Raw genomic sequence first — 6,000 nt, 5'->3', positions numbered from 1 at the left:
CCCTCCCTATCACTGTAACCTCCTCCAGACCCTACACCCCACCTATCTCTGTCACATCCTCTAGCCCCTGCACCCCTCCCTCCCTACCTCTTTATTCTCCACCAGCCCTACAGCCCACTCTATCTCTGTAACCTCCATCAGCCCTTCAAACATCCCTATATCTGTAACCTCCTCCAGTCCTTACACCCCTCCCTATCTCTGTAACCTCCTCCCACTCTTACAACCCTCACTATCTCTGTACCCTCCTCCAGCCCCGAATACCTTCCCTATCTCTGTAACCTCTTCCAGCCCCTCCAAGCTTCGTTATCTCTGTACCCACCTCCATCGCCGACACCCCTCCCTATCTCTGTACCCTCCTCCAGCCGCAACACCCCTCCCTATCTCTGTAACCTGCTCCAGCCTTAAATACCTCCCGATCTCTGAAACCTCCTCGAGCCTCTACAAGCCTCCCTATCTCTGTAATATCTTCCAGCCCCTATATCCCTCCCTATCTCTGTAACCTGCTCCATACCCTACACACCACCTATCTCTGTCACCTCCTCTAGCTCCTGCACCCCTCCCTCCCGATCTCTTTATTCTACGCCAGCCCTACAGCCCACCCTATCTCTGCACCCTCCATCACTCCTTCAAACATCCCTATATCTGTAACCTCCTCCAGTCCTTACACCCCTCCCTATCTCTGTAACCTCCTCCGGCCGCAACACCCCTCCCTATCTCTGGAACCTCGTCCAGCCACTACAAACCTCCCTATATCTGTAACCTCCTCCACACCTACAACCCTCCCTATCTCCGTAACCTCCAGCCCCGACACCCCTCGCTATCAGTATAACCTCCTCCAGCCCCGACAACCCTCTCTATCTCTGTAACCTACTCTAGTCCCAAAAACCCTCACCATCTCTGTAACCTGCTCCAGGCCTACACCCCTCCCTATCTCTGAAATCTCCTCGATCCCTTACAAGCCTTCCTATTTTGTAACATCTTCCAGCCCCTATATCCCTCCCTACCTCTGTAACCTCTTCCAGACCCTACACCCCAGCTATCTCTGTCACCTCCATCAGCCCTTCAAACATCCCTATATCTGTAAACTCCTCCAGTCCTTACACCCCTCCATATCACTGTAACCCCCTCCCACACCTACAGACTTCACTATCTTTGTAATCTCCTCCAGCCCCTACAAAACCTTCCTATCAATGTAACCTCCTCCAGCCACTAAAACCCTCCCTATCTCTGTAACCTCCTTCAGCCCTTACAGCTCTTCCTATCTCTGTAACCTCCTCCAGTCCCTACAACCCTCCCTATCTCTGTAACCTTCTCCAGGCCTAAGACGCTATCTCTGTAAACTCCTTCAGCGCGACACCGCGCTCTATCTCAGTAACATCCTCGAGCCCTACACTGCTCCCTATCTCTGTAACCTCCTCCAGCCCCGACACCCCTCCCGATCTCTGTAAACGCCTCCAGCCCCTGCACCACTCCCTACCTCTGTAACATCCTCCAGCCCCGACACCCGTCCCTATCTCTATAACCCCATCCAGCTTCTACACCGCTCCCAATCACTGAAACCTCCTCCAGCCCCTATACCACTCCCTATCACTGTAACCTCCTCCAGCCTCCTACACCCCTCCCTATCTCTATAACCTCCTCCAGCCCCTAAACCAATCACTATCTCTGTAAACCCCCCAACCCTATAACCCTCCCGATTTCTGAAACCCCCGCCAGCCCCTACACCCTTCCCTATCTCTGTAACTTCCTCCAGCCCCAACACACCTCCCTCTCTCTGTAACCTCCTCCAGCCCTTACACCCCTTCCTATCTCTGTAACCGCCTCCAGCCCCTTCACCCCTCCCTATCTCTGTAACCTCCTCCAGCCCCTACAACCCTCCCTATCTCTGTAACCTCAAGCCACTACACCCCTCGCTATCAGTATAACCTCCTCCAGCCCCGACAACCCTCTCTATCTCTGTAATCTACTCCAGTCCCAACAACCATCCCCATCTCTGTAACCTGCTCCAGCCATACACCCCTCCCGATCTATGAAAACTCCTCGAGCCCTTACAAGCCTCTCTATCTCTGTAACATCTTCCAGCTCCTATATCCCTCCCTATCACTGTAACCTCCTGCAGACTCTACACCCCACCTATCCCTGTCACATCCTCTAGCCCCTGCACCCCTCCCTCCCTACCTCTTTATTCTCCACCAGCCCTACAGCCCACTCTATCTCTGTAACCTCCATCAGCCCTTCAAACATCCCTATATCTGTAACCTCCTCCAGTCCTTACACCCCTTCCTATCTCTGTAACCTCCTCCCACTCTTACAACCCTCACTATCTCTGTACCCTCCTCCAGCCCCGAATACCTTCCCTATCTCTGTAACCTCTTCCAGCCCCTCCAAGCCTCATTATCTCTGTACCCACCTCCATCGCCGAAACCCCTCCCTATCTCTGTAACCTCCTCCGGCCGCAACACCCCTCCCTATCTCTGGAACCTCGTCCCGCCACTACAAACCTCCCTATATCTGTAACCTCCTCCACACCTACAACCCTCCCTATCTCCGTAACCTCCAGCCCCGACACCCCTCGCTATCAGTATAACCTCCTCCAGCCCCGACAACCCTCTCTATCTCTGTAACCTACTCTAGTCTCAAAAACCCTCACCATCTCTGTAACCTGCTCCAGGCCTAACCCCTCCCTATCTCTGAAACCTCCTCGAGCCCTTACAAGCCTCCCTATCTTTGTAACATCTTCCAGCCCCTATATCCCTCCTTACCTCTGTAACCTCCTCCAGACCCTACACCCCACCTATCTCTGTCACCTCCATCAGCCCTTCAAACATCCCTATATCTGTAAACTCCTCCAGTCCTTACACTCCTCCTTATCTCTGTAACCCCCTTCCACACCTACAGACTTCACTATCTTTGTAATCTCCTCCAGCCCCTACAAAACCTTCCTATCCATGTAACCTCCTCCAGCCACTAAAACCCTCCCTATCTCTGTAAACTCCTTCAGCCCTTACAACTCGTCCTATCTCTGTAACCTCCTCCAGTCCCTACAACCCTCCCTATCTCTGTAACCTTCTCCAGGCCTAAGACGCTATCTCTGTAAACTCCTTCAGCGCGACACCGCGCTCTATCTCAGTAACATCCTCGAGCCCTACACTGCTCCCTATCTCTGTAACCTCCTCCAGCCCCGACACCACTCCCGATCTCTGTAAACGCCTCCAGCCCCTGCACCACTCCCTACCTCTGTAACATTCTCCAGCCCCTACACCCGTCCCTATCTCTGTAACCCCATCCAGTTTCTACACCGCTCCCAATCCCTGAAACCTCCTCCAGCCCCTATACCACACCCTATCACTGTAACCTCCTCAAGTCTCCTACACCCCTCCCTATCTCTATAACCTCCTCCAGCCCCTAAACCAATCACTATCTCTGTAACCCCCCCCAACCCTATAACCCTCCCGATTTCTGAAACCCCCGCCAGCCCCCACACCCTTCCCTATCTCTGTAACTTCCTCCAGCCCCAACACACCTCCCTCTCTCTGTAACCTCCTCCAGCCCTTACACCCCTTCCTATATCTGTAACCGCCTCCAGCCCCAACACACCTCCCTCTCTCTGTAACCTCCTCCAGCCCTTACACCCCTTCCTATATCTGTAACCGCCTCCAGCACCTTCACCCCTCCCTATCTCTGTAATCTCCTCCAGTCCCGACACCACTCCCGATCATTGTAAACCCCTCCAGCCCTACATCCCTCCCTATCTCTGTTAACTTCTCCAGTCCCTAGACCCCTCCCTATCTCTGTAACCTCCTTCAACTCCTACACCCGTTCTTATCTCTGTTGCTACCTCCCGCCCCTACATCCCTCCCTATCTCTTTACTCTCCTCCAGCCGCAACAACACTTCCTATCTCTGCAACCTCGTCCAGCCCCGACACTCCTCCCTACCTCTGTAACGTCCTCCTGCCCCGACATCTCTCCCTATCTCTGTAACCTCCTCCAGCCCCTACACACCTCCCTATATCTATAACACACTCCAACCCCGACACCCCTCACTATCCCTGCAACCTCCTCCAGCCCTTACACTCCTCCCTATCTCTGTAACCTCCTCCAGCCCCGACAACCTTCCCGATCTCTGTAACCACCTCCAGCCCCGGCAACCCTCCTTATCTCTGTAACCTCCACCAGCCCTTACACCGCCCCATCTCTGTACCCTCCTCCAGCCGCAACAACCCTCCCTATCTCTGTAACCTCGTCCAGCCTCCACAAACCTCCATATCTCTGCAACCTCCTCCAGCTCCAACAACCTTCCCTGTTTCTGTAACCTCCTCCAGCCCCTACACCCGTCCCTATCTCTGTAGCTTCCTCCAGCCCCTACAAACCTCTCTATCTCTGTTGCCTCCTCCAGCCCCGACAACCCTCTCTATCTCTGTAATCTACTCCAGTCTCAACAACCCTCCCGATCTCTGCAACCTGCTCCAGACTTACACCCCTCCCGATCTCTGAAACCTCCTTGAGCGCCTACCAGCCTCCCTATCTCTGTAACATCTTCCAGCCCCTATATTCCTCACTATCTCTGTAAATTCCTCCAGACCCTACACCCCACCTATCACTGTCACATCCTCTAGCCCCTGCACCCCTCCCTCCCTATCTCTTTATTCTCCTCCAGCCCTACAGCCCACCCTATCTCTGTAACCTCCATCAACCCTTTAAACATCCCTACATCTGTAACCTCCTCCAGTCCTTACACCCCTCCCTATCTCTGTATCCTCCTCCCACTCCTACAACCCTCACTATCTCTGTAACTTCCTCCAGCCCCTACAAGACCTTCCTATCTCTGTACCCTCCTCCAGCCCCTACAACCCTCCCTTGCCCTGTAATCCCTTCCAGGCCCTACACCTCTCCCTCTCTTTTACCTTCTCCAGCCCCTACACCTTTCCCTATCTCTGTAACCTCCTCCAGCACCTGCACCATCGCTATCTCTATAACCTCCTGCAGCCCGTACACCTCTCCCTACCTCTGTAACCTCCCCCAACCCCTACACCACTCCCAATCTCTTTACCCTCCTCCAGCCGAAAACCCACTCCCTATCTCTGTAACCACCTCCCACTCCTACAACCCTCACTATCTCTGTAACCTCCTCCAGCCCCTACAAAACTTTCCTCTCTCTGTAAGCTCCTCCAGGCCTAAGACGCTATCTCTGTAAACTCCTCCAGCGCTACACTGCTCCCTATCTCAGCAACATCCTCCAGCCCTACCCCGCTCCTTATCTCTGGAACCTCCTCAAGCCCCGACAAGCCCCCCTATCTCTGTAACTTCTCCAGCCCCTACACACCTCCCTATCCCTGTAACCTCCTCCAGCCCCTATACCTCTCCCTATCTCTATAACCTCCTCCAGCCCCTAAACCAATCACTATCTCTGTAACCCCCTCCAGCCCTATACCCCTCCCTATTGCTGTAACCCACTCCAGCCCCTACACCATTGCCAATCTCTGTAACTTCCTGCAGCCCATACACCCCTCCCTCTCTCTGTAACCTCCTCCAGCCCCTACAACCCTCCCTATCTCTGTAACCGCCTCCAGCCACTACATCCCTCCCTATCTCTGTAATCTCCTCCAGCCCCAAAACCCCTCCCGATCTTTTAAAACCCCTCCAGCCGTACACCCCTCCCTATCTCTGTAATGTCCTCCAGCCCTACACCCCTCCCTATCTCTGCAACCTCCTACTGCCCTTACACTCCTCCCTATCTCTGTAACCTCCTCCAGCCCCTACAACCTTCCCTGTCTCTGTAACCTCCTCCAGCTCCTACAACCCTCCTTATCTCAGTAACCTCCTCCAGCCTTTACACCCCTCCCTATCTCTATGCACTCCTCCAACCGCAACACTCCACCCTATCTCTGTCACCTCCTCCAGCCTCTACAAACCTCCCTATCTCTGTAACCTCCTCCAGCCCCTACAACCCTCCCTATCTCTGTAAACTCCAGCACCTACACACCTCGCTATCAGTATAA

Source organism: Pristiophorus japonicus, chromosome 9 (assembly GCF_044704955.1).
Source record: "Pristiophorus japonicus isolate sPriJap1 chromosome 9, sPriJap1.hap1, whole genome shotgun sequence".
NCBI lineage: Eukaryota > Metazoa > Chordata > Chondrichthyes > Pristiophoridae > Pristiophorus > Pristiophorus japonicus.
The sequence above is the reverse complement of the archived record's forward strand: the minus strand, read 5'-3'. Positions refer to the sequence as shown.